The sequence below is a fragment of the Hyperolius riggenbachi genome, chromosome 2 (genome assembly GCF_040937935.1).
Source record: "Hyperolius riggenbachi isolate aHypRig1 chromosome 2, aHypRig1.pri, whole genome shotgun sequence".
Classification (NCBI taxonomy): domain Eukaryota; kingdom Metazoa; phylum Chordata; class Amphibia; order Anura; family Hyperoliidae; genus Hyperolius; species Hyperolius riggenbachi.
In genome coordinates, this window is record NC_090647.1 from 155,269,713 (window position 1) to 155,297,163 (window position 27,451).

At 51.8% G+C, this 27,451-nt stretch overlaps 1 long non-coding RNA gene, 7 other non-coding genes and 13 pseudogenes across 9 annotated transcripts in view; 20 read left to right on the plus strand and 1 right to left on the minus strand.

The window, feature by feature from the left end:
* LOC137545936 (uncharacterized) overlaps positions 1 to 8,671 on the minus strand; it is a 15,113-nt gene extending 6,442 nt beyond the window's left edge. The window contains exon 1 of one of the 2 annotated variants that reach the window (XR_011026125.1): positions 7,996 to 8,671. This is a non-coding gene — a long non-coding RNA (uncharacterized lncRNA). Of the gene's footprint in view, positions 1 to 5,330; positions 5,417 to 7,995 lie in introns of those variants that run through there. The other variant, XR_011026126.1, reaches the window with a different exon arrangement.
* Positions 8,672 to 23,440: 14,769 nt separating this feature from the next.
* Positions 23,441 to 23,559, plus strand: LOC137552626 (5S ribosomal RNA; annotated as a pseudogene).
* An 84-nt stretch (positions 23,560 to 23,643) lies between these two features.
* On the plus strand, positions 23,644 to 23,762 carry LOC137548502 (5S ribosomal RNA; annotated as a pseudogene).
* Positions 23,763 to 23,846: 84 nt separating this feature from the next.
* LOC137556893 (5S ribosomal RNA) lies at positions 23,847 to 23,965 on the plus strand (annotated as a pseudogene).
* An 83-nt stretch (positions 23,966 to 24,048) lies between these two features.
* LOC137547825 (5S ribosomal RNA) lies at positions 24,049 to 24,167 on the plus strand (annotated as a pseudogene).
* An 83-nt stretch (positions 24,168 to 24,250) lies between these two features.
* Positions 24,251 to 24,369, plus strand: LOC137548854 (5S ribosomal RNA). The gene has a single exon (XR_011026750.1). It is a non-coding gene; the product is annotated as a 5S ribosomal RNA (ribosomal RNA).
* Positions 24,370 to 24,452: 83 nt separating this feature from the next.
* LOC137558407 (5S ribosomal RNA) lies at positions 24,453 to 24,571 on the plus strand (annotated as a pseudogene).
* An 83-nt stretch (positions 24,572 to 24,654) lies between these two features.
* LOC137548866 (5S ribosomal RNA) lies at positions 24,655 to 24,773 on the plus strand. Its single transcript, XR_011026752.1, has one exon. It is a non-coding gene; the product is annotated as a 5S ribosomal RNA (ribosomal RNA).
* An 83-nt stretch (positions 24,774 to 24,856) lies between these two features.
* LOC137548877 (5S ribosomal RNA) lies at positions 24,857 to 24,975 on the plus strand. The gene has a single exon (XR_011026753.1). It is a non-coding gene; the product is annotated as a 5S ribosomal RNA (ribosomal RNA).
* An 83-nt stretch (positions 24,976 to 25,058) lies between these two features.
* LOC137556146 (5S ribosomal RNA) lies at positions 25,059 to 25,177 on the plus strand. The gene has a single exon (XR_011028807.1). It is a non-coding gene; the product is annotated as a 5S ribosomal RNA (ribosomal RNA).
* Positions 25,178 to 25,260: 83 nt separating this feature from the next.
* Positions 25,261 to 25,379, plus strand: LOC137557928 (5S ribosomal RNA; annotated as a pseudogene).
* An 83-nt stretch (positions 25,380 to 25,462) lies between these two features.
* LOC137556148 (5S ribosomal RNA) lies at positions 25,463 to 25,581 on the plus strand. The gene has a single exon (XR_011028808.1). It is a non-coding gene; the product is annotated as a 5S ribosomal RNA (ribosomal RNA).
* An 83-nt stretch (positions 25,582 to 25,664) lies between these two features.
* On the plus strand, positions 25,665 to 25,783 carry LOC137556149 (5S ribosomal RNA). Its single transcript, XR_011028809.1, has one exon. It is a non-coding gene; the product is annotated as a 5S ribosomal RNA (ribosomal RNA).
* Positions 25,784 to 25,866: 83 nt separating this feature from the next.
* On the plus strand, positions 25,867 to 25,985 carry LOC137548889 (5S ribosomal RNA). Its single transcript, XR_011026754.1, has one exon. It is a non-coding gene; the product is annotated as a 5S ribosomal RNA (ribosomal RNA).
* An 83-nt stretch (positions 25,986 to 26,068) lies between these two features.
* Positions 26,069 to 26,187, plus strand: LOC137548503 (5S ribosomal RNA; annotated as a pseudogene).
* An 83-nt stretch (positions 26,188 to 26,270) lies between these two features.
* Positions 26,271 to 26,389, plus strand: LOC137548108 (5S ribosomal RNA; annotated as a pseudogene).
* Positions 26,390 to 26,472: 83 nt separating this feature from the next.
* On the plus strand, positions 26,473 to 26,591 carry LOC137559076 (5S ribosomal RNA; annotated as a pseudogene).
* Positions 26,592 to 26,674: 83 nt separating this feature from the next.
* On the plus strand, positions 26,675 to 26,793 carry LOC137552171 (5S ribosomal RNA; annotated as a pseudogene).
* Positions 26,794 to 26,876: 83 nt separating this feature from the next.
* LOC137558541 (5S ribosomal RNA) lies at positions 26,877 to 26,995 on the plus strand (annotated as a pseudogene).
* Positions 26,996 to 27,078: 83 nt separating this feature from the next.
* On the plus strand, positions 27,079 to 27,197 carry LOC137547540 (5S ribosomal RNA; annotated as a pseudogene).
* Positions 27,198 to 27,281: 84 nt separating this feature from the next.
* On the plus strand, positions 27,282 to 27,400 carry LOC137549339 (5S ribosomal RNA; annotated as a pseudogene).
* Positions 27,401 to 27,451: the final 51 nt, after the last annotated feature.

Genomic DNA, 27,451 nt, shown 5'->3' on the forward strand with positions numbered 1-27,451 from the left:
AAGAGCGGCGGCGATCTGCGCGCGCGCGAGCCTGGCGCTCGCCATATGTAACAGAAGACCCGGACCTCCCCGTAGCCGACGGGAGGCCCGGGGACGCCGCGGCGGAACATGCCGTGTGTTCAGATGCGGAAGCGGTTTCGCCGCTATCCGCATCAATGGTGACAGCTCCTTTCCGATTGTTTGGGGCATCTGGAAGAAGGCTTGTCAGGAGAAGAAAAGGTGAGCACTACCATCAGTCCTGTGTCATGCCAACAGTAAAGCATCCTGAGACCATTCATGTGTGGGGTTGCTTCTCATCCAAGGGAGTGGGCTCACTCACAATTTTGCCAAAAACACAGCCATAAATAAAGAATGGTAGCAAAACACCCGCAACAGCAACTTCTTCCAACAATCCAACAACAGTTTGGTAAAGAACAATGTATTTTCCAGCACGATGGAGCACTGTGACATAAGGCAAAAATGAAATCTAAGTGGCTCGGGGACCAAAACGTAGAAATTTTGGGTCCATGGCATGGAAACTCCCCAGATCTTAATCCCATTGAGAACTTGTGGTCATTTCTCATGAGGCGAGTGGACAAACAAAAACCAACTAATTCTGAGAAACTCAAAGAAGTGATTATGAGAAAATGAGTTGCTATCAGTCAGGATTTGGCCCAGAAGTTGATTAAGAGCATGCCCAGTCGAATTGCAGAGGTCCTGAAAAAGAAGGGCCAACATTGCAAATACTGACTTTTTGCATAAATCTCATGTAATTGTTAATAAAGACTTTGAAACGTATGAAGTGCTTATATTTATATCTAAGTACATCACATAAACAATTGAAACAAAGAGGCCACTCTGCAGTGTTAGGGAGTCTTGCCTTTGACTCCTTACTGAATAGGTACTGACCCTAGCCCCCCCCCCACAATTACAATACCTGATGCCTAACACCCTACCCGATATCTTAACCTAGCCAAACACCCCCCAACCTGACACCTATCGCCACCGCACAAACACCCTACATGATGCCTAACTCTAACCATCCCCCCAACACACACACAAACACCCTACCAAATGCTTGACCTTAACCCCCCTCCCCCCATAAACATTCTACCTGACACCTAATGCAACCCTCCCCTGCACAAACACCCTACCTGATGCCTAACCCTAACCATCCTCCCCGCACAAACACCCTATCCAATGCTTTACCCTAACTGAACACCCCTTCCAACACCCTACCTGACACCTAAAGCCACCGACCCGCACAAACGCTGTAACGATTGTGGAATCGTATTCGCGGTCAGCGCACCAGACGTGCGCTGACGCGGCGGATTTCCTCCACAAGCGTATATTTGAGGACACCCAGGCTAGGTGCTATGCACCCGCAGAGGGCAATTCCCTCTGGCAGATGGCGCTATGGAGTGCAGGCGAACACAGTCGCTGCACAGCCACAGATGCCAGACGGGAATTGTACAGATCCAGGACAAGGTACGATCAGGCAGGGCTGGATAGCCCACAAGAAACAGAGCAAAGGGACAGAACCAATGTGTTTCCACCAAACTAGTCGCCACCCAGCGACGGTGAACACACAACGGCGGAAACGAAGTGGGAATGCAATCGCAAGAATGGCGATTGCCGACAGAGACACAAGACTGAGCAAAACAGGGCACGAGGGTAGCAAAGGCACAGCAAATAATACAATGAGGAGATACGGAAAATAACAAACGCTAGCTAACCGCGAACACCGCACTCATTCGCAACAGTGCACGCGGTTATGCGCGGTCTCCACGTGATAAGCACAATAGAGACAAGCACGCCTACCTAACCATTAACAGACAAACATGAAACAGAGGACGCGAGCGCTTGCTTAACGGTTACGTCACCGAGCCTCCAGCAAGCGTAGCAGACAAGACAGGCACACGAAAACAGGAAGAAGCGAGAGATAGGATCCACAGCACTAGCGAAAAGTGGCTAGCGCGATCCAGGTACAGAGTAGCAGAACAGAAGGATCCCCAGCGCTAGCGAAAAGTGGCTAGCGCGATCCCAGAAGACAGAACAGAAGGATCCCCAGCGCTAGCGAAAAGTAGCTAGCGCGATCCCAGAAGACAAAACAGAAGGATCCCCAGCGCTAGCGAAAAGTAGCTAGCGCGATCCCAGAAGACAGAACAGAAGGATCCCCAGCGCTAGCGAAAAGTAGCTAGCGCGATCCCAGGAGACAGAACAGAAGAGATAGCTGGTAGCAACCGCTGCACCAGCTATACTCCAAGAACAGAGATCAGAACCATTTCCTGTCGACCACCGTTGGGACAGGACAATGGCAACAGAACAAACAAACAGATAATACAACCTGACTGGGCTAGAAGGGGAGCCTAAAGCAACCCCCAGGAATTAACTATTCTAGATAGCAACGGCTGACACTCCAGCAGTGTCCATCAGGAACAGACCATGGAAGGGAAATGACCAGCAAAGCCTTCTGGGAAACATAAAGCTCTTATAGTGCCAGTCATCAAAGAAGGCAGGTAGGGGATTTGCATAACGAATGTATGCAAATTCCCCAGCAAGAGAACAGACCGGAACTTGCAATGGAAAGACAGGTCTCTGTTCCAGAGTCCTGCAGCATGCAAACCTAAACAATGGTCAAAAGGCTGCCTGCCTGCGCAGGCAGCTGAGTGGATTCTCACAAACGCCCTACCTGATGCCTAACCATCCCCCACACACAAACACCCTACCTGATGCCTAACACCCTCCCCCCCACAAACACCCTACCTGACACTTAATGCCACCGCCCCGCACAAACACCCTACCTGATGCCTAACTCTAATCATCCCCCCCAACACACACACAAACACCCTACATGATGCCTAACCCTAAACCCCCTCCCCCCACAAACATCCTACCTGACACCTAATGTCACCCTCCCCCCGCACAAACACCCTACCTGATGCCTAACCCTAACCACCCCCGCCCAAACAGCCTACCTGACACCTAACGCCACCGACCCACACAAACACCCTACCTGAAGCCTAAACCTAATCATCCTCCTGGCACAAACACCTTACCTGATGCCTTACCCTAATCATCCCCCTCACACAAACACCCTACCTGATGCCTAACTCTAATCATCCCCCCAACACACACACAAAAACCCTACATGATGCCTAACCCTAACCCCCCTCCCCCCACAAACATCCTACCTGACACCTAATGCCACCCTCCCCACGCACAAACACCCTACCTGATACCTAACCACCCCGACCAAACACCCTACCTGATGCGTAACCCTAACCATCCTCCCCACACTAACACCCTACGCCACCGACCCGCACAAACACCCTACCCGAAGCCTAACCCTAATCATCCCCCTCACACAAACACCCTACCTGATGCCTAACCCTAACCATCCTCCTGGCAAAAACACCCTACCTGATACCTTACCCTAACCCGAATGGGTGTAAGGGGGAAGAGGTCAGTGTGGGTGCTGGGGGGGGAGAGAGTTCGTTAGTTTGGGTACTGGGGGGAAAGATCAGTGCTAGAGGGGGAGAGGTCAGTGTGGGTGCCCGGGAGGGAGAGGTCAGTGTGGGTGCTGGGGGGGGGGGAGGTCAGTGTGGGTGTAGGGGGATATGTGAGGAGAGGTCAGTGGTCAGTGTAGGTGCCAGGGAGAGTTGAGGTCAGTGTGGGTACTAGGGAGGGGGGGAGGTCAGTGTGGGTGTGGTGAGGATATGTGAGGAGATGTCAGTGTAGGTGCCAGGGAGAGTTACGTTCAGTGTGGGTACTAGGGAGGGTGGGGGGGTCAGTGTGGGTGTAGGGTAGAGTGACCAGATCTTTGTGGGTCCAACCTGGGACGGGGAGGGGGGGGCGTCACGCGTAGCGCGCCACGGTGAAAAGTGGGGAGGACTGAGGAGCGCACAGCGACGAAGACTGGGGAGAGGGCTGGCGAAAAATGGGCGTGGCCATGCCATTGTATGTGCGGAGCTAACGTAATTATGTAACAGCGAGGCATAAGAAAGCAGTGTTTACTCCATGATGTGGACAAACAAGACTTTGCATCATGGGTGTGCAGAAACTGTGTGATGCTAATAGTATACCGTAACCACAAAGCAGCAAACATAGCTACCTATGACCATTAAATAATAAATGCAGTAACAGTTACCCCGGACACCAGAAAATAAACACAATGGGCAACATGTCAGCACAAAATAAACGCAATGCGGGCAACATGTCAGTACAAAATAAACGCAATGCGGGCAAACATGTCAGAACAAAATAAATGCAATTCGGGCAAACATTTCACCAAAAAATTAACGCAATGCGGGCAAACATTTCACCAGAAAATTAACGCAATGCGGGCAAACATTTCACCAGAAAAGAAACACAATGCGGGCAAACATTTCACCAGAAAAGAAACGCATTGCGGGCAAACATTTCACTAGAAAAGAAACGCAATGCGGGAAAACATTTCACCAGAAAAGAAACGCAATGCAGGCAAACATTTCACCAGAAAAGAAACGCAATGCGGGCAAACATTTCACCAGAAAAGAAACGCAATGCAGGCAAACATTTCACCAGAAAAGAAACGCAATGCGGGAAAACATTTCACCAGAAAAGAAACGCAATGCGGGCAAACATTTCACCAGAAAAGAAACGCAATGCGGGCAAACATTTCACCTGAAAAAAAAAAGCAATGCGGGCAAACATTTCATTAGAAAAGAAATGCAATGCGGGCAAACATTTCACCAGAAAAGAAACACAATGCAGACAAACATTTCACCAGAAAATTAACGCAATGCGGGCAAACATTTCACCAGAAAAGAAACGCAATGCGGGCAAACATTTCACCAGAAAAGAAACGCAATGCGGGCAAACATTTCACCTGGAAAAAAAAAACACAATGCGGGCAAACATTTCACCAGAAAAGAAACGCAATGCGGGCAAACATTTCACCTGGAAAAGAAACGCAATGCGGGCAAACATTACACCTGGAAAAAAAAATGCAATGCGGGCAAACATTTCACCTGAAAAAGAAACGCAATGCGGGCAAACATTTCACCTGGAAAAGAAACGCAATGCGGGCAAACATTTCACCTGGAAAAGAAACGCAATGCGGGCAAACATTTCACCTGAAAAAGAAACGCAATGCGGGCAAACATTTCACCTGGAAAAGAAACGCAATGCGGGCAAACATTTCACCTGGAAAAGAAACGCAATGCGGGCAAACATTTCACCTGAAAAATAAACGCAATGCGGGCAAACATTTCACCTGGAAAAGAAACGCAATGCGGGCAAACATTTCACCTGGAAAAGAAACGCAATGCGGGCAAACATTTCACCTGGAAAAGAAAGCATTTACTCACCTGGCAGAAGTCTCCGGCCTCTGGCGCGCTGCTCCCGGGACCACCTTCCTCCTGAAGTCTCCCGCGCTGACAACCTGGCAGAGCAGGGCTACGGCGAGATGGCGCCCGAAGCCCTGTACTGGAGACAAATAGTCTCCAGTACAGGGCTCCGGCAGCCATCTTACCGTAGCCCTGCTCGCCTGCCGGTGTTGGAACAGACACCGGAAGAGGAGGCTGGAGCGGGGCTGCGGGCAATGAACTGGCACGGCGTCTATAGACGCCGCTGCCAGTTCATAAGGATAGAGTGGCCAGAGTCCCGAGGCCGGGACGTCCCGCTGCTGAAAGCGGGACGTTTCCCGGGACCTCATGCAGCCTGGGACAGCGGACCCCGAATCCGGGACGTGTCCCAGGCAATCTGGGACGTCTGGTCACTCTGATATGTGAGGAGAGGTCAGTGGTCAGTGTTGGTGCCAGGGAAAGTTGAGGTCAGTGTGGATACTAGGGAGGGGGGAGGTCAGTGTGGGTGTGGTCGGGATATGTGAGGAGATGTCAGTGTAGGTGCCAGGGATAGTTGAGGTCAGTGTGGGTACTAGGGAGGGGGGGTCCAGTGTGGGTGTAGGGTGATATGTGCAGAGAGGTCAGTGGTCAGTGTTGGTGCCAGGGAGAGTTGAGGTCAGTGTGGGTACTAGGGAGGGGGGAGGTCAGTGTGGGTATGGTGGGGATATGTGAGGAGATGTCAGTGTTGGTGCCAGGGATAGTTGAGGTCAGTGTGGGTACTAGGGAGGGGGGAGGTTAGTGTGGGTGTGGTGGGGATATGTGAGATGTCAGTGTAGGTGCCAGGGATAGTTGAGGTCAGTGTGGGTACTAGGGAGGGGGGATCCAGTGTGGGTGTAGGGTGATATGTGCAGAGAGGTCAGTGGTCAGTGTTGGTGCCAGGGAGAGTTGAGGTCAGTGTGGGTACTAGGGAGGGGGGAGGTCAGTGTGGGTATGGTGGGGATATGTGAGGAGATGTCAGTGTTGGTGCCAGGGATAGTTGAGGTCAGTGTGGGTACTAGGGAGGGGGGAGGTTAGTGTGGGTGTGGTGGGGATATGTGAGGAGATGTCAGTGTAGGTGCCAGGGATAGTTGAGGTCAGTGTGGGTACTAGGGAGGGGGGAGGTCAGTGTGGGTGTGGTGGGAATATGTTAGGAGATGCCAGTGTAGGTGCCAGGGAGAGTTGAGGTCAGTTTGGGTACTAGGGAGGGGGGAGGTCAGTGTGGGTGTTGTGAGGATATGTGAGGAGATGTCAGTGTTGGTGCCAGGGAGAGTTGAGTTCAGTGTGGGTACTAGGGAGGGGGGGGGGGGGGGTCCAGTGTGGGTGTAGGGTGATATGTGAGGAGAGGTCAGTGGTCAGTGTTGGTGCCAGGGAGAGTTGAGGTCAGTGTGGATACTAGGGAGGGGGGAGGTTAGTGTGGGTGTGGTGGGGATATGTGAGGAGATGCCAGTGTAGGTGCCAGGGAAAGTTGAGGTCAGTGTGGGTACTAGGGAGGGGGGAGGTTAGTGTGGGTGTGGTGGGGATATGTGAGGAGATGCCAGTGTAGGTGCCAGGGAAAGTTGAGGTCAGTGTGGGTACTAGGGAGGGGGGAGGTTAGTGTGGGTGTGGTGGGGATATGTGAGGAGATGTCAGTGTAGGTGCCAGGGAGAGTTGAGTTCAGTGTAGGGTCTAGGGAGGGGGGAGGTCAGTGTTGGCATGGTGGGGCAATGTGAGAAGATGTCAGTGTAGGTGCCAGGGATAGTTGAGGTCAGTGTAAGTACAGGGGAAGGGGGGTCGGCGTGGGTGTGGTGGGGATATGTGAGGAGCGGTCAGTTTTAGTGCCAGTAAGAGTTAAGGTCAGTGTTAGTACTGGGGAGGAGGGAGGTCGGTGTGGGGGGATATGAGAGGAGAGGTCAGTGTGGGTGCGTTAGTTTGGGTACTGGGGGGAAAGATCAGTGCTGGAGGGGGAGAGGTCAGTGTGGGTGCTGGGGAGGGAGAGGTCAGTGTGGGTGCTGGGGGGAGGTCAGTGTGGGTGTGAGGGAGATATGTGAGGAGAGGTCAGTGTGGGTGCTGGGGGGGAGGTCAGTGTGGGTGTAGGGGGATATGTGAGGAGAGGTCAGTGGTCAGTGTGGGTGCCAGGGAGAGTTGAGGTCAGTGTGGGTACTAGGGAGGGGGGAGGTCAGTGTGGGTGTGGTGAGGATATGTGAGGAGATGTCAGTGTAGGTGCCAGGGAGAGTTGCGTTCAGTGTGGGTACTAGGGAGGGGGGGGGGGGGGGGGGGGTCAGTGTGGGTGTAGGGTGATATGTGAGGAGAGGCCAGTGGTCAGTGTTGGTGCCAGGGAGAGTTAAGGTCAGTGTGGGTACTAGGGAGGGGGGAGGTCAGTGTGGGTGTGGTGGGGATATGTGAGGAGATGTCAGTGTAGGTGCCAGGGATAGTTGAGGTCAGTGTGGGTACTAGGGAGGGGGGAGGTCAGTGTGGGTATGGTGGGGATATGTGAGGAGATGTCAGTGTAGGTGCCAGGGATAGTTGAGGTCAGTGTAAGTACAGGGGGAGGGGGGTCGGCGTGGGTGTGGTGGGGATATGTGAGGAGCGGTCAGTGTTGGTGCCAGTAAGAGTTGAGGTCAGTGTGGGTACTGGGGAAGAAGCCTGTCAGGGGAGGCACCATATTACCTACCTGAACCATATTTGTTACTCGCGTATGTGGTGGGAGGAGTTTGTCGTAGTTAGTGGAGGGGCGGGGCTTCTCCCGGCCGAGGGGCGGGGCTTCTCGCGGCGAGGAGCAGTGCCTAGTCCGACATCTCCATCTCCCTGCAGCTCGGGGTCACGTGACAGGCTCTGTGCTTCTCCAGTGACATCACACTCCTCATAGCATCCCATCACTGCCCCCTGGAGGCATCGACTAGCATTACACGTGTCTGCTAGAGACCACTCCTCCACTCCCAGCAGCGATCTCCGCTCTCTGCCTCCCTCTCACCCCCGCAATCTGCCCCCGAACAGCCGCCTCCCCGCCGCTAGCTCTGTGACCGCCAGGGGGCGCCCATGGATCGGGGGATTTCCACAAGAAAGCGGCGGCATTCCTCAGGGTTTCCTGTTCGGGTCTTCAGGGGGAGGTACGGAGATGGAGAGGCAGCAGGGGTCCCGGGTTTGCGGGTCGCCGATCGCCTGAAAACCCGCAAGGAGGCCGGACAAGAAGCACAAATCTGGCGCGCGGAGGATGTGTCTGTTCTCAACGTGGTCCTCTCTGTGGCTTTATAAGGAAGCTCCGCTGTAGGAGTGAGGCACTCGCCTCGAGACCTCTGTCGCTGATCGCAGCTCCGATGCCGCACACTGAAGAAGGAAGGAATGTTTTGGTAATTATTGGTTTTTTTTTTAATATTATTTAAACAACAATCATAGAGTCACATATAAGGATTTCAATACAGCAATTATGGTAATTAAAGCGGCATATATAGTAGCCAGAGAGTAGGTATGTAACCAGCTATACCAAATGATATCGTAAATGACTGTTATATATAACTGTCAAATGGCTATAATAAAAATCATTATGTGTGTGTGTGTGTGTGTGTGTGTGTGTGTGTGTGTGTATGTGTGTGTGTGTGTCAAAGTTTTATTGAAAAGATAATCAAAGTCATTATATAAGAAAAGCCAGTGAGCCTCACGCAGGAACCAATACATCAGTGTGAATTATGAAAAGAGGTAAACAAATATGATCACATCCTTAGTTCAGAATAGACTATCAACAAAATGCAAACAATACTGTTTTTCCCCCCACCTGATGACGTCACAATACTCACCTGGGTATAAATACAGGATGCTGGGATTACCTGATGACCTCACAATACTCACCTGGGTATAAATACAGGATGCTGGGATTACCTGATGACCTCACAATACTCACCTGGGTATACATAGAGGATGATGGTATTACTATCTGATGACCTCACAATACTCACCTGGGTATAAATACAGGATGCTGGGATTACCTGATGACCTCACAATACTCAGCTGGGTATACATCGAGGATGCTGGTATTACTATCTGATGACGTCACAATACTCACCTGGGTATAAATACAGGATGCTGGGATTACCTGATGACCTCACAATACTTAGCTGGCTATACATAGAGGATGCTGGTATTACTATCTGATGACGTCACAATACTCACCTGGGTATAAATACAGGGTGCTGGGATTAACTGATGACCTCACAATACTCAGCTGGGTATACATAGAGGATGCTGGTATTACTATCTGATGACGTCACAATACTCACCTGGGTATAAATACAGGATGCTGGGATTACCTGATGACCTCACAATACTCAGCTGGGTATACATAGAGGATGCTGGTATTACTATCTGATGACCTCACAATACTCACCTGGGTATCAGTACAGGATGCTGGGATTACCTGATGACCTCACAATACTCACCTGGGTATAAATACAGGATGCTGGTATTACCTGATGACCTCACAATACTCAGCTGGGTATCAATCAGTACAGGATGCTGGGATTACCTGAGGACCTCACAATACTCAGCTGGGTATCAGTACAGGATGCTGGGATTACCTGATGACCTCACAATACTCAGCTGGGTATCAGTACAGGATGCTGGGATTACCTGATGACCTCACAATACTCAGCTGGGTATCAGTACAGGATGCTGGGAGCCTCTATCCTATTATTTATTTTTATTATTTAAACAACTCTTTTTATTATTTAAATAACAATCATATAGTCACATAAGGATCTCAATACAGCAATGATGGTAATTACAGCATGTATAGTAGCCAGAGAGAAAGTTATATAAACAAATATACCAAATTGTATCAGAAAGGACCTTTGCATATAACTGTCAAAAAGCTATAGCAGGGCTCTATGGAAGGAGTCACTGATGCTAGAGGTCTGCCGCTGATCGCAGCTAGGATGCCGCAAGAAGGAATATTTTAAAGTAGGGATGGGACGAATCCACAATTTCTTCGAATCCGGATCCGAATCTAAAAAGGTTCTCGAATATCTCGAACCTTTCGAATCCCGAATCTAACGAATCCTGCACATAAGAATTGTGCGATCCATGCAATAGTTGCCCGCACTATAGGTAGCTAGGTAAAGGTGTCTTCAATATAGCTAGCAAGGTATAGGGGCCTTCACTATAGGTTGCAAGGTATAGTGGCCTTCAGTATAGGCAGCAGGGTATAGTGGCCTTCATTATAGGCAGCCAGGTATAGTGGCCTTCAGTATAGGCAGCAGGGTATAGGGGTCTTCAGTATAGACAGCAGGGTATAGGGGTCTTCAGTATAGGCAGCAGGGTATAGGGGGCCTCAGTATAGGTAGCAGGGTATAGGGGCCTTCAGTATAGGCAGCAGGGTATAGGGGCCTTCAGTATAGGTAGCAGAGTATAGGGGGCTTCAGTATAGGTAGCAGGGTATAGGGGCCTTCAGTATAGGCAGCAGGGTATAGGGGCCTAGCCTTCAGTATAGGTAGCAGAGTATAGGGGCCTTCAGTATAGGTAGCAGGGTATAGGGGCCTTCAGTATAGGTAGCAGGGTATAGGGGCCTTCAGTATAGGTAGCAGGCTATGGGGGTGCTTCAGTATAGGTAACAGGCTATGGGGGGCTTCAGTATAGGTAGCAGGCTATGGGGGTGCTTCAGTATAGGTAACAGGCTATGGGGGGCTTCAGTATAGGTAGCAGGCTATGGGGGTGCTTCAGTATAGGTAACAGGCTATGGGGGGCTTCAGTATAGGTAGCAGGCTATGGGGGGCTTCAGTATAGGTAGCAGGCTATGGGGGGCTTCAGTATAGTTAGCAGGCTATGGGGGTGCTTCAGTATAGGTAACAGGCTACGGGGGGCTTCAGTATAGGTAGTAGGCTATGGGGGGGCTTCAGTATAGGTAGCAGGCTATGGGGGGGCTTCAGTATAGGTAGCAGGCTATGGGGGGGGCTTCAGTATAGGTAACAGGCTATGGGGGGCTTCAGTATAGGTAGCAGGCTATGGGGGTGCTTCAGTATAGGTAACAGGCTATGGGGGGCTTCAGTATAGGTAGCAGGCTATGGGGGTGCTTCAGTATAGGTAACAGGCTATGGGGGGCTTCAGTATAGGTAGCAGGCTATGGGGGGCTTCAGTATAGTTAGCAGGCTATGGGGGTGCTTCAGTATAGGTAACAGGCTATGGGGGGCTTCAGTATAGGTAGCAGGCTATGGGGGGCTTCAGTATAGGTAGCAGGCTATGGGGGGCTTCAGTATAGTTAGCAGGCTATGGGGGTGCTTCAGTATAGGTAACAGGCTACGGGGGGCTTCAGTATAGGTAGCAGGCTATGGGGGGGCTTCAGTATAGGTAGCAGGCTATGGGGGGGCTTCAGTATAGGTAACAGACTATGGGGGGGCTTCAGTATAGGTAGCAGGCTATGGGGGTGCTTCAGTATAGGTAACAGGCTATGGGGGGCTTCAGTATAGGTAGCAGGCTATGGGGGTGCTTCAGTATAGGTAACAGGCTATGGGGGGCTTCAGTATAGGTAGCAGGCTATGGGGGGCTTCAGTATAGTTAGCAGGCTATGGGGGGCTTTAGTATAGGTAGCAGGCTATGGGGGGCTTCAGTATAGATAGCAGGCTATGAGGGGCTGCAGTATAGGTAGCTGGGTAATCCTCCTCCCTCCCCCCGCAGCCTCCTCCACTCGTCCCCCTGCATACATAAGGAGAAGCAGCCTCTCACCTCCAGCATCAGCGTGGAGCCCGGAGCAGCAGCCTTCTCCCTTCGCTTCCTAGTTCCCCCTAGTGGCCACCTGACCGGCTCTTACTGATGACGCGTAGTAAGAGCCGGTCACTAGGGGAAATAAGGAAGTGTGCAGGAGGTCTGCCGCTCCGGGCTCCACGCTGGAGGTGAGAGGCTGCTTCATCTTATTTATGCGGCGGGCGAGCGGAGGCGGCTGCGGGGAGCGGGAGGAGGACAATTGCGAGCGGGGGAAGCGGCGGATGCGCGGCGATGCAGTGTCGGGATTCGGCGAACGGAAAATGGCGTCGGGATTCGAGTCCACGAATCTCGAATATTTCCTAATATTCGAGGGATTCGTGGATTCGCCGGATTCGTCGTCCCATCCCTATTTTAAAGTAATATTGTTTTTTAATTATTTAACACAAAGATCATAGAGTCACATTTTATATTTTGTTGTTTCAACGTTTTATTGAAGAGATAAGCAAAGTCATTTTATACACAAAAGCCAACTAGCTTCATGCAGGAAGCGTTACATCAGAGTGAATTATGAAAAGAAGTAAACAAATATAATTAGGGATGGGACGACGAATCCGGCGAATCCACGAATCCCTCGAATATTAGGAAATATTCGAGATTCGTGGACTCGAATCCCGACGCCATTTTCCGTTCGCCGAATCCGCCGAATCCCGACGCTGCATCGCCGCGCATCCGCCGCTTCCCCCGCTCGCAATTGTCCTCCTCCCGCTCCCCGCAGCCGCCTCCGCTCGCCCGCCGCATAAATAAGATGAAGCAGCCTCTCACCTCCAGCGTGGAGCCCGGAGCGGCAGACCTCCTGCACACTTCCTTATTCCCCCTAGTGACCGGCTCTTACTACGCGTCATCAGTAAGAGCCGGTCAGGTGGCCACTAGGGGGAACTAGGAAGTGAAGGGAGAAGGCTGCTGCTCCGGGCTCCACGCTGATGCTGGAGGTGAGAGGCTGCTTCTCCTTATGTATGCAGGGGGACGAGTGGAGGAGGCTGCGGGGGGAGGGAGGAGGATTACCCAGCTACCTATACTGCAGCCCCTCATAGCCTGCTATCTATACTGAAGCCCCCCATAGCCTGCTACCTATACTAAAGCCCCCCATAGCCTGCTAACTATGCTGAAGCTCCCCATACTGAAGCCCCCCCATAGCCTGCTACCTATACTGAAGCCCCCATAGCCTGTTACCTATACTAAAGCCCCTATAGCCTGCTAACTATACTGAAGCCCCCCATACTGAAGCCCCCCATAGCATGCTACCTATAATAAAGCCCCCATAGCCTGCTAACTATGCTGAAGCCCCCCATACTGAAGCCCCCCATAGCCTGCTACCTATACTGAAGCCCCCCATAGCCTGCTACCTATACTGAAGCCCCCCATAGCCTGCTACCTATACTGAAGCCCCCCATAGCCTGCTACCTATACTGAAGCCCCCCATAGCCTGTTACCTATACTGAAGCCCCCCCATAGCCTGCTACCTATACTGAAGCCCCCCATAGCCTGCTACCTATACTGAAGCCCCCCGTAGCCTGTTACCTATACTGAAGCACCCCCATAGCCTGCTAACTATACTGAAGCCCCCCATAGCCTGCTACCTATACTGAAGCCCCCCATAGCCTGCTACCTATACTGAAGCCCCCCCATAGCCTGTTACCTATACTGAAGCACCCCCATAGCCTGCTAACTATACTGAAGCCCCCCATAGCCTGCTACCTATACTGAAGCCCCCCATAGCCTGTTACCTATACTGAAGCACCCCCATAGCCTGCTACCTATACTGAAGCCCCCCATAGCCTGTTACCTATACTGAAGCACCCCCATAGCCTGCTACCTATACTGAAGCCCCCCCATAGTCTGTTACCTATACTGAAGCCCCCCCATAGCCTGCTACCTATACTGAAGCCCCCCCATAGCCTGCTACCTATACTGAAGCCCCCCGTAGCCTGTTACCTATACTGAAGCACCCCCATAGCCTGCTAACTATACTGAAGCCCCCCATAGCCTGCTACCTATACTGAAGCCCCCCATAGCCTGCTACCTATACTGAAGCCCCCCATAGCCTGTTACCTATACTGAAGCACCCCCATAGCCTGCTAACTATACTGAAGCCCCCCATAGCCTGCTACCTATACTGAAGCCCCCCATAGCCTGTTACCTATACTGAAGCACCCCCATAGCCTGCTACCTATACTGAAGCCCCCCATAGCCTGTTACCTATACTGAAGCACCCCCATAGCCTGCTACCTATACTGAAGCCCCCCATAGCCTGTTACCTATACTGAAGCCCCCCCATAGCCTGCTACCTATACTGAAGCCCCCCCATAGCCTGCTACCTATACTGAAGCCCCCCCATAGCCTACTACCTATACTGAAGCCCCCCGTAGCCTGTTACCTATACTGAAGCACCCCCATAGCCTGCTAACTATACTGAAGCCCCCCATAGCCTGCTACCTATACTGAAGCCCCCCATAGCCTGCTACCTATACTGAAGCCCCCCATAGCCTGTTACCTATACTGAAGCACCCCCATAGCCTGCTACCTATACTGAAGCCCCCCATAGCCTGTTACCTATACTGAAGCACCCCCATAGCCTGCTACCTATACTGAAGCCCCCCATAGCCTGTTACCTATACTGAAGCACCCCCATAGCCTGCTACCTATACTGAAGGCCCCTATACCCTGCTACCTATACTGAAGGCCCCTATACCCTGCTACCTATACTGAAGGCCCCTATACTCTGCTACCTATACTGAAGGCTAGGCCCCTATACCCTGCTGCCTATACTGAAGGCCCCTATACCCTGCTACCTATACTGAAGCCCCCTATACTCTGCTACCTATACTGAAGGCCCCTATACCCTGCTGCCTATACTGAAGGCCCCTATACCCTGCTACCTATACTGAGGCCCCCTATACCCTGCTGCCTATACTGAAGACCCCTATACCCTGCTGTCTATACTGAAGACCCCTATACCCTGCTGCCTATACTGAAGGCCACTATACCTGGCTGCCTATAATGAAGGCCACTATACCCTGCTGCCTATACTGAAGGCCACTATACCTTGCAACCTATAGTGAAGGCCCCTATACCTTGCTAGCTATACTGAAGACACCTTTACCTAGCTATCTATAGTGCGGGCAACTATTGCATGGATCGCACAATTCTTATGTGCAGGATTCGTTAGATTCGGGATTCGAAAGGTTCGAGATATTCGAGAACCTTTTTAGATTCGGATCCGGATTCGGATTCGAAGAAATTGTGGATTCGTCCCATCCCTAAATATAATCATTGCATTTAAATATCTATCCGAACAATAAGTATGCCTGTTCACTAGGGTGCGTTCATAGCTGATAGTCCAGCAGCCCCACATTGTACTAAACATGTTAAAGGCTTCCTCATTTTGCCGTATCAAATTATTTTTGATAATATCAGAGAAATTCCTTCTTCTATTCGTTTTTGTTGTCACTAGTGAGGAGATGCTTCCGGCGGGTACTGGGCAAAGCTTATGTTGGGTACACACGATGCAATTTCCCACCTGATTGACCGAAATCAAGTGATTATTTCCAACTTGTCCAATTGGCTCCCGATCGATAAAAGGATCGATTTTGTGCACTTATAATTGGAAAATTGATTGCTTTATTGATCGGGTGCACTTTGGACATGTACACATGATGCAACTTCCTGTCCGATCTAGTTTTGATCGGGCAGGAAATTGCATGTGTATACCCAGCATTTCAGTGGATTGTGGGCGGAGCTTCTCACAGCTGGGGGGGGGGATGGAGAAGTCTGTCAGTGGGAAGCACCATATTACCTGGTAGGTGGAGCTTCTCACAGCCTATTTCTTGAAAAAATAGATGTCTGGCCACCCAGAGCCCCCCCCCTCTGCAGGTGACCATCTCCAGTGATGGAGCCGCATCTGAGCCTCCAGTGCTGACATCCCCACCTCCCTGTAGCTCCGGGGTCACGTGACAGGCTCTGTGCTTCTCCAGTCACATCACACTCCTCATAGCTTACCATCACCGCCCCATGGAGGCTCCAAGTGGCATTACATGTGTCTGCCAAAGACCCCTCCTCCATCCCCAGCAGCGATCGCCCCCCTCTCACCATGCAATATGCCCCCGAACAGCAGCCTCCCCGCCACTAGCGCTATGACCGCCAGGGGGCGCCCATGGATCAGGGGATTTCCACATGAAAGTGGCAGTATTTCTCCGGGTTTCTTGTTCGGGTCTCTTGATCTCTGTGTGCCCTGTGTTGCTGGCTGGTGTGGAGTGGCATTGACTGGCGTCTTCAAGTTCTTGGGAGGGTCAGGTAAGAGGAAATCAGCGGTGGAGGACATGGGCGGCGGCAGCCATCGGTAGCTCAGAGTCACGTGGTCTTTTAGCTGAGCTGCCCACGTGACTCCGAAATTTGTAGCAGCTTCGGCAGGCGGCAGGCATTTGGCATCAGCGACGTTCCTGCTTTGCTACCGCCAGCAGAGAACGTCAGAAGAAATCAGTGGCTTGGGCAGGAGGAAGTCAGCGGCAGAGGACATCGGCGGTGGCGGCGGACATTGGTGGCTTGGAGTCACGTGGGCCATCAGCTGGAGCTGCCCACGTGACTCCGGTACTTGCATCGGCTTCGGAATGGCATGTGGCACCAGCAATGTCCCTTCTTCTCTACCACCATCAGGAAAGTGGAGGACATCGGCGGTGGAGGACATCGGTGGGTCTGTGTCACTATCGCCCCTCTGGAAGACATCAGCGGCGGAGGACATTAGCAGCTCTGAGTCACATGGGCCATCAGCTGGAGTTGCCCACGTGATTCCAGTTCTTTCAGCGGCTCCAGCTCCAGGAGGCATACTTGCCACAGATGCCAGCACAGCACGGACAGACCGGACTGCAGGGGACCCGGGACACCATCACCATTAGCCCAGGATCAAAAGCAGCCCAGCAGCATGCCTCTCCCCTAGGATTGGTGAGTATGAGACATGCATGTGTGTACATGTTGGAGGCAGGCATTGTGACTTAGTGGTGTAGGTAGTGGAGGTTATTATAGCTTAGTGTAGGTAGTGGGGGCAGGCATTGTAGTTTAGTGTAGGTTGGATGGCATTGTAGTTTAGCGTAGGTAGTGGGGGCATTGTGGCTTAGTGTAGGTAGTGGGGGTATTGTGGCTTAGTGTAGGTAGTGGGGGCATTGTAGCTTAGTGTAGGTTTTGGGGGGCAGCGGTAGTAAGTATAATGTAGGTAATGGGGCAGCAGGAGTAAGTGTAGAGTAGTTAGTGTAGCTGGTGGGGCAATAAGGGTTAATGTAGGGTAGTTACTGGAGCAGCAGGGGTCAGTGTAGCTTAGCTAGAGACAGTTTGGAAAGAAAAGGACCCATACAATGCCCCTGGACCATAGACGCTACAGGTTTAGTAGTTTTTTTTTTTTTTTCAGATTTGTGCCCTCTAAACCTAGGTGCGGCAAAAATCTGAAAAAAAAAACGTGTTTCCCCGAAAGTAGGCCTTCCCTTTAAAATAAGACCAATCCCAAATTCCTAGCATGCTCGAAATATAAGGCCTACCCCTAAAATAAGCCCTAGTGGTTGTGCAAGTCCCGTCCGTCTGCCCCCCTTCCACCACTGCCACTTTACCTCCTACTGACCCCCCCCCCCCCTCCTCCAGAAAGACGCATCCTCTTTCTTCACTGCCTGCCAACATACCGGTAATTCAAACCGCAGGACAGGTGATTCCCCCACTGCTGCTTTATTTCCTGCTGGCCCCGTTCCGTCATAATTCAAACCGCTGATCAGCGGTAAACTGCGGTTAAGTCAGCTAGTTACACTGTAACAGCGCTTCCGGATCCAACAGGTAGAAAAAGAGGGCTGTGCACATCCCTTAATAAAACTTCACTTTTATTCAATTTCTAAAAAGGCATACTTTACATATTCCATACAGGATAGAGAGAGGTACAAGGCTGGTGGGGAGGTCGACAGCTGTTTCGCGCCGTCACATACTGTGGCGCATCATCAGGACACCCACCCCTAAGTGAATCACCCCTTAAATAGACTCTTACCCTTCCAGGTGGAGCAGCTGCCCTGCATTAGCCCAAAAAGCGCGCCATCCGTACCTGGAACGCACGCCGGGTGATTCCAGGAAATGGTAAAAGTGAAGGCTTCCACTTGGTGGAATGCAAATACCGGAAGGCGTCATTGCGTCATATCCGGAAGTCGCTACTCCTGACGCATGCGTACAATAAGGACGCGTCCGCGTCATAGTAAGGGCACTTGCCCGCACTCGTAAAACAGGATGTGCATAGCGTATGCGTCCAAAGGGACGCCTCGATGGCTGACAATGAAAAAGCCATCCAAAAAATAGCCCCTAGAGGACAATGTAACTACGCTAAAAACGCTATAAACCAAATGCAGATGTCGCTGCCATCTAGTGGCCATATGTATTAAGACCACTCTATAAATTCATAATGGAAGCGACATATATCAGGCAACTGCTCCATCCTAATCCACAATTGAAACCAATACATTAAAACTAGCTACACATACCATAGAACGTCGTATAAAGTCCATCCATGTGGGGGGGAGATGGACCAATGATAGTCAAACTGTAACAAACAATATTAACCAGTATATATGCATATGCAAATTAAATACTCACCACCCCACAGAAATGGACTGTCCGACTGCAATCCTGTAACTAGAAAAAGAAGAAGGGTATAGGTTCATATAGGGGTGACCACTATGCAAGGGAATACAATTAAAAATAGATTAAAATATAAACACCTTAATCAGATAAATACTGCTAAATTATTCTTTTCATTAAGTCCTAAAGGTCCCACCGCATCAAAGTATGATATCCAAAAACTTTCCCTTTGTAGGAGTTTTCGATGCCAATCACCGCCCCTCCTGTCTCGTCTAACCTGTTCAAGTCCCAAAAACCTTAACTTAGTCACATCACTGTCATGAGCTGCTCGAATATGTTCTATCACTCTGGGGCACCCCACCCCACTATGGACTGACCGGCAGTGGGCCTGATAACGGTCTTTAAGCATGTTTGTAGTCTCACCAACGTAAATACGCTGGCAAGGGCACAACAATGCATAGACCAGACCTCTAGTTCTGCAATTTATGAACTGTTTGATCCTACACGTCCGTCCACCGTGGGTAAAGGTGCTACCCAGTTCCAAAAAGTTACAACATGAGCACCTCTGACATTTAAAATTGCCCTTTGGGCGATTGGAACCTAGCCAGGTTTGAGACTGTGGGCTAATAAACTCACTGTGTGTCAGTCTATCTTTCAAGTTAGGAGCCCGTTTGTATGAGACACAAGGGCGGGACATGCTCTTTGAACAAAGTGTCTTGTCTTGTTGGATGATCCACCAATTTCTATCTATTGCCTGTTTTATCTGATGAAACATTGGCGAATAGGAAAAATGCATAAAAAACCTCTTGTGGGCACAGTTTTGATTGTTTTCTTTCTTATGCAGTAACAGTGAGGCCCTCTCTTTTGAAGCTGCCCGAGAAAATGCTTGCTGGATTACATTTGACTTGTATCCTCTATCCAATAATCTAACCTTAAGGTCCTCAGACTGCTCCAGGAAGGTCTCCCATGTGCTAGCATTCCTCCGCAAACGGAGGAACTGCCCATAAGGGACCCCCCTGATCGTTGAGGACGGATGCGCTTCCGTGTACAGGAAGTGAAATCTCTATTTACTTCCTGTTCATGGAAGTGCTGTTACAGTGTAACTAGCTGCCCTAGCTGCAGTTTACAGCTGATCAGCAGTTTGAATTATGACAGCGGGCAATGGGGAACGGGGCCAACAGGAAACAAAGCATCAGTGGGGAAATCACCAGTTTACTGCTGTCCTGCGGTTTGAATTACTGGTACAGTGAAGAGCGTGGATGGGACTTTATGGAGGAGGGGGTCATCAAAAGGTAAAGTGGTGGTGGGGGAATGGGGATCTTGCTACCCTAACCATATATAAGACCTCCCCGAAAATAAGAACTAGCACATCTTTTGAAGGAAAAAAAAGATAGAGGATGCTAGTATTACCTGATGACGTCACAATACTCAGCTGGGTAGAGATAGAGGATGCTGGGATTACGTTATGACCTTACAATGCACAGCTGGGTATAGAGAATGCTGGGATTACCTGATGACCTCACAATACTCAGATCGGTATAAATAGAGGATGCTGGGAGTCTCTGGCTCATGCCCTCTCAGGTGGTGCTTTTCACTGCTTTTCTAGTCTGGATGAAGACTGGGGAAGAGGGAGGAATGGAAAGCAGTTCCTGGTCACTCTGCAGTATTGGAGGCTGGGTGCAGGATTCTGCAGAGAATACATCCTGTAAGGGCTGGTGCACACCAGAGCGGTTCTGAAGTGCTCTTTAAAATACTTGCAGGGGAAAAAAAAAACTTGGCTAATGAAAGTGAATGGGATGGTGCACACCAGAGCGGTTAGTTTTTTCCACAAACTCGGGCTGCAGCATTTTTTAGATTTCTGAGTCGTTTCTGCCTCAATGTTAAAGTATAGGAAAGTGGAAACCGGCTCTGAAAAATGCTAGATCAGAGCGGTTTTCCAGACGTTTTTGTTACAGAAGCTGTTCAGTAACAGCTTTTACTGTAACAGTATTTGTAATCTGCTACACAAAAAACGCTAGGCATTCGTAGAAAACATGCCTAGAATCGCTCTGAAATCTGCTTCAAAAACCTCTAGCGTTTTGCAGATCTGCTAGAGGTTTTTGGTGTGCTGCAGCACTACAAATGGGAGAGGTACCCAAAGTCATTTATCACCCCCATTTACAACTGACTGACAGAGCGTAACTGTATATGGCCCTGAAACATGGTCACACTCGATAGTAATCTGGTGTCAAAACATAACAACAAGCAAAGTAATTGTACGTCTGTCATTGTTTGACTTGTGTTAGATTATTCTCACTGCCATGTGGTCCGGCCCCTGTTGTAGGAGCGCGACAGGTTGATAATGGAATTTTGAGTTACCTTGTGGTCTGGAGCCCTGGAGTTGGAGTGCGACGGGCTGCTGACCTAATTTTGATTGTTATAGCATGTTATGCCATAAGGCATTACATCCTGTGCGCATGCATTAGGTGGCGTAAAGAAAACTTTGTGTTAGCGCATGCGCATCATGCAAAAATTCATACTCAAATATGCCCAAATAGGGTTGTGTTTGTCATACTCATTGCCGTATGGTCCGGCGCCCTGTGGAAGGAGCGTGACGGGTTTATAATGTAACTTTAAGTTACCTTTTTGTCCAGCACCCTGTGGTAGGAGCGCGATGGGCTGATAATGCAATTTTAAGTTACCTTTTGATCCGGAGCCCTGGGGTAGGAGAGCAACGGGCTGATAATGTAATCTTGAGTTACCTTTTGGTCTGGCACCCTTTAGTAGGAGTGCGACGGGCTGATAATGTAATTTTGAGTTACCTTCTGGTGCGGCACCCTTTGGTAGGAGCGCGACGGGCTGCTAACGTAAATTTGGATTACCTTAGCCAAAGTACTTTGCCAAAAAATAATATAATAAAATACCTTACAACTAATAAGTGTAACGATTTGTGTCAGCAAAGAACAGAATTCTGATTTGTAAAGGATTGCGGAGATGCCGCCGCGTCAAGCAGTAGCATGGCGGCTATCTCCGCGTTCCAGCCGGCGGGTTCCGTCGTGCGGGGACAGGATGGACTGGTGCCTGGGTTAGTGGGGAATGAGAGGGAAGCCGCGGCAGCGCCGAGTGGCATGGCGGCTGTCCCCGCGTTTCAGCCAGTAGCTTTCGTCGCATGGTGGATCTTTGCCTACTCTTTCACCGGCACACAGACTAAGTTCTACGCGCGCGCACACAGACAGGATCTTTATGCATACAGAAGGGGAGTCAGCTGATCAGCCGGTCAGCTGACTCCAACACTGATCAGGATTGGTTGAGTGACTGGGGCGTGGCTTTAGAGCGCTCCCAATATATATAGGGCAGGCCTGTCAGTTGTTCCTTGTCTGCTGTTGCATTCGCTACGTGTTAGCACTCAGACCATAGTCAGACCCGAAAGTGTGCTAGAACCAGCAGGAGCTGGGGATCCACAGTTAGGCCTGGTGCACACCAAAAAACGCTAGCAGATCCGCAAAATGCTAGCAGATTTTGAAACGCTTTTTGTTATTTTTCTGTAGCGTTTCAGCTAGCATTTTGCGGTTTTGTGAAGCGTTTTTGGTGTAGTAGATTTCAGATATTGTTACAGTAAAGCTGTTACTGAACAGCTTCTGTAACAAAAACGCCTGCAAAACCGCTCTGAACTGCTGTTTTTCAGAGCAGTTTGCGTTTTTCCTATACTAAACATTGAGGCAGAAACGCATCCACAATCCAAAAAATGCCTCACCCCGGGAGTATGCGTTTCTGCAAAACGCCTCCCGCTCTGGTGTGCACCACCCCATTGAGATACATTGACCAAGCGTATCCACAGCCGCAAGCGGCTGCAGAAACGCTGAAAATGCCGCTCGGTGTGCACCAGCCCTTAGACAGATTCTGTTGATAGCTTAAAGTACTAATTGAATTGTATTATTTGTTATGACCTTCTGCTAGCCTTGACTACTCTCCTGTCTTGTGATTCTGTGCCTTTGCCTATCTGATCTGGTTGCCGACTGGCTTACCCCTCCGTTTTTGTGCTGTATCTGCCCGTGTGTTGCCAAACTGGCTAGTCTGACTCTCCTGCCCTCACCAGGGAGCTTAGTCCTGGTGAGGGGCCCTTAGGTTAGTTATCACCTGCTCCTCAGGTAGATAGCTGCAGTACAGTCTGAATCATCTAGATAGCTGCAGTACAGTCTGAATCATCTAGATAGCTGCAGTACAGTCTGAATCAATTCAATTCACTTTATTGTCATTGTGTAACACAACAAAATTACTTTTCATGACAACCCCACGGTGCATATAGGGAACATAGTGATAGTAACAAGGAAGAGAAGAAATTATACAAGTATGCCAGGTATTACAGATGTTTAAACAATTTGTACACATTGTTAATTATTTCAGAGAGGATTCAGAGTTTATCAAGTTTGGGAAAAAGCTGTCTTTCAGTCTGTTTGTGTGTGTGCGGGTTGATCTAAAACGTTTACTTGATGGAAGGAGCTCAAACAAGGCATTTCCAGGGTGAGTGTTGTTTTTGATAATGTTTTTGGCCCTTCTCAAGCTGCGAGTATTATACAAAAGTTTGGAGCTTGCCTGTGGACACACTAAGCCGAAGGCGCCCGCTCTTGTCAGATCGCAGAATCAAAGCGGCTTCAGGCCTGGTTAGTAGCTGCATGGGAGACCGGCTGTGAACCCCCCCGGTGCTGCAGGCTTTTTTTTTGGGTTTGCGGCCTAATGGCTATGAGCACGCGTGGGAAGCCTCACCTTCAAGGCGTGGGAACGGCGCCTTGGAGTTTACCTGCGTCCACACTAAGCCGAAAGCGTCCGCTCTCGTCAGATCGCGGAAGCTAAGCGGCTTCAGGCCTGGTTAGTAGCTGCATGGGAGACCGGCTGTAAACCCCAGGTGCTGCAGGCGTTTTTTTTGGGTTTGAGGCCCAATGGCTATGAGCACGCGTGGGAAGCCTCACCTTCAAGGCGCCGGAACGGCGCCTTCAAGTTTACCTGCGGCCACACTAAGCCAAAAGCGCCCGCTCTCGTCAGATCGCGGAAGCTAAATGGCTTCAGGCCTGGTTAGTAGCTGCATGGGAGACCGGCTGTGAACCCCAGGTGCTGCAGGCGTTTTTTTTGGGTTTGAGGCCCAATGGCTATGAGCACACGTGGGAAGCCTCACCTTCAAGGCGCCGGAACGGCGCCTTGGAGCTTGCCTGCGGCCACACTAAGCCAAAAGCGCCCGCTCTCGTCAGATCGCGGAAGCTAAGTGGCTTCAGGCCTGGTTAGTAGCTGCATGGGAGACCGGCTGTGAACCCCAGGTGCTGCAGGCGTTTTTTTGGGTTTGAGGCCCAATGGCTATGAGCACGCGTGGGAAGCCTCACCTTCAAGGCGCCGGAACGGCGCCTTGAAGTTTGCCTGCGGCCACACTAAGCCAAAAGCGCCCGCTCTCGTCAGACCGCGGAAGCTAAGCGGCTTCAGGCCTGGTTAGTAGCTGCATGGGAGACCGGCTGTGAACCCCAGGTGCTGCAGGCGTTGTTTTGGGTTTGAGGCCCAATGGCTATGAGCACGCGTGGGAAGCCTCACCTTCAAGGCGCCGGAACGGCGCCTTGGAGGTTGCCTGCGGCCACACTAAGCCGAAAGCGCCCGCTCTCGTCAGATCGCGGAAGCTAAGCGGCTTCAGGCCTGGTTAGTAGCTGCATGGGAGACCGGCTGTGAACCCCAGGTGCTGCAGGCATTGTTTTGGGTTTGAGGCCCAATGGCTATGAGCACGCGTGGGAAGCCTCACCTTCAAGGCGCCGGAACGGCGCCCTGGAGGTTGCCTGCGGCCACACTAAGCCGAAAGCGCCCGCTCTCGTCAGATCGCGGAAGCTAAGCGGCTTCAGGCCTGGTTAGTAGCTGCATGGGAGACTGGCTGTGAACCCCAGGTGCTGCAGGCGTTGTTTTGGGTTTGAGGCCCAATGGCTATGAGCATGCGTGGGAAGCCTCACCTTCAAGGCGCCGGAACGGCGCCTTGGAGATTGCCTGCGGCCACACTAAGCCGAAAGCGCCCGCTCTCGTCAGATCGCGGAAGCTAAGCGGCTTCAGGCCTGGTTAGTAGCTGCATGGGAGACCGGCTGTGAACCCCAGGTGCTGCAGGCATTGTTTTGGGTTTGAGGCCCAATGGCTATGAGCACGCGTGGGAAACCTCACCTTCAAGGTGCCGGAACGGCGCCTTGGAGGTTGCCTGCGGCCACACTAAGCCGAAAGCGCCCGCTCTCGTCAGATCGCGGAAGCTAAGCGGCTTCAGGCCTGGTTAGTAGCTGCATGGGAGACCGGCTGTGAACCCCAGGTGCTGCAGGCATTGTTTTGGGTTTGAGGCCCAATGGCTATGAGCACGCGTGGGAAGCCTCACCTTCAAGGCGCCGGAACGGCGCCCTGGAGGTTGCCTGCGGCCACACTAAGCCGAAAGCGCCCGCTCTCGTCAGATCGCGGAAGCTAAGCGGCTTCAGGCCTGGTTAGTAGCTGCATGGGAGACCGGCTGTGAACCCCAGGTGCTGCAGGCGTTGTTTTGGGTTTGAGGCCCAATGGCTATGAGCACGCGTGGGAAGCCTCACCTTCAAGGCGCCGGAACGGCGCCTTGGAGGTTGCCTGCGGCCACACTAAGCCGAAAGCGCCCGCTCTCGTCAGATCGTGGAAGCTAAGCGGCTTCAGGCCTGGTTAGTAGCTGCATGGGAGACCGGCTGTGAACCCCAGGTGCTGCAGGCATTGTTTTGGGTTTGAGGCCCAATGGCTATGAGCACGCGTGGGAAGCCTCACCTTCAAGGCGCCGGAACGGCGCCTTGGAGGTTGCCTGCGGCCACACTAAGCCGAAAGCGCCCGCTCTCGTCAGATCGCGGAAGCTAAGCGGCTTCAGGCCTGGTTAGTAGCTGCATGGGAGACCGGCTGTGAACCCCAGGTGCTGCAGGCGTTGTTTTGGGTTTGAGGCCCAATGGCTATGAGCACGCGTGGGAAGCCTCACCTTTAAGGCGCCGGAACGGCGCCTTGGAGGTTGCCTGCGGCCACACTAAGCCGAAAGCGCCCGCTCTCGTCAGATCGCGGAAGCTAAGCGGCTTCAGGCCTGGTTAGTAGCTGCATGGGAGACCGGCTGTGAACCCCAGGTGCTGCAGGCGTTGTTTTGGGTTTGAGGCCCAATGGCTATGAGCACGCGTGGGAAGCCTCACCTTCAAGGCGCCGGAACGGCGCCTTGGAGGTTGCCTGCGGCCACACTAAGCCGAAAGCGCCCGCTCTCGTCAGATCGCGGAAGCTAAGCGGCTTCAGGCCTGGTTAGTAGCTGCATGGGAGACCGGCTGTGAACCCCAGGTGCTGCAGGCATTGTTTTGGGTTTGAGGCCCAATGGCTATGAGCACGCATGGGAAGCCTCACCTTCAAGGCGCCGGAACGGCGCCTTCAAGTTTACCTGCGGCCACACTAAGCCAAAAGCGCCCGCTCTCGTCAGATCGCGGAAGCTAAATGGCTTCAGGCCTGGTTAGTAGCTGCATGGGAGACCGGCTGTGAACCCCAGGTGCTGCAGGCGTTTTTTTGGGTTTGAGGCCCAATGGCTATGAGCACACGTGGGAAGCCTCACCTTCAAGGCGCCGGAACGGCGCCTTGGAGCTTGCCTGCGGCCACACTAAGCCAAAAGCGCCCGCTCTCGTCAGATCACGGAAGCTAAGTGGCTTCAGGCCTGGTTAGTAGCTGCATGGGAGACCGGCTGTGAACCCCAGGTGCTGCAGGCGTTTTTTTGGGTTTGAGGCCCAATGGCTATGAGCACGCGTGGGAAGCCTCACCTTCAAGGCGCCGGAACGGCGCCTTGGAGTTTGCCTGCGGCCACACTAAGCCAAAAGCGCCCGCTCTCGTCAGATCGCGGAAGCTAAGTGGCTTCAGGCCTGGTTAGTAGCTGCATGGGAGTCCGGCTGTGAACCCCAGGTGCTGCAGGCGTTTTTTTGGGTTTGAGGCCCAATGGCTATGAGCACGCGTGGGAAGCCTCACCTTCAAGGCGCCGGAACGGCGCCTTGGAGTTTGCCTGTGGCCACACAAAGCCAAAAGCGCCTGCTCTCGTCAGATCGCGGAAGCTAAGTGGCTTCAGGCCTGGTTAGTAGCTGCATGGGAGACCGGCTGTAAACCCCAGGTGCTGCAGGCGTTTTTTTGGGTTTGAGGCCCAATGGCTATGAGCACGCGTGGGAAGCCTCACCTTCAAGGCGCCGGAACGGCGCCTTCAAGTTTACCTGCGGCCATACTAAGCCAAAAGCGCCCGCTCTCGTCAGATCGCGGAAGCTAAATGGCTTCAGGCCTGGTTAGTAGCTGCATGGGAGACCGGCTGTGAACCCCAGGTGCTGCAGGCGTTTTTTTGGGTTTGAGGCCCAATGGCTATGAGCACACGTGGGAAGCCTCACCTTCAAGGCGCCGGAACGGCGCCTTGGAGCTTGACTGCGGCCACACTAAGCCAAAAGCGCCCGCTCTCGTCAGATCGCGGAAGCTAAGTGGCTTCAGGCCTGGTTAGTAGCTGCATGGGAGACCGGCTGTGAACCCCAGGTGCTGCAGGCGTTTTTTTTGGGTTTGAGGCCCAATGGCTATGAGCACGCGTGGGAAGCCTCACCTTCAAGGCGCCGGAACGGCGCCTTGGAGTTTGCCTGCGGCCACACTAAGCCAAAAGCGCCCGCTCTCGTCAGATTGCGGAAGCTAAGCGGCTTCAGGCCTGGTTAGTAGCTGCATGGGAGACCGGCTGTGAACCCCAGGTGCTGCAGGCGTTGTTTTGGGTTTGAGGCCCAATGGCTATGAGCACGCGTGGGAAGCCTCAC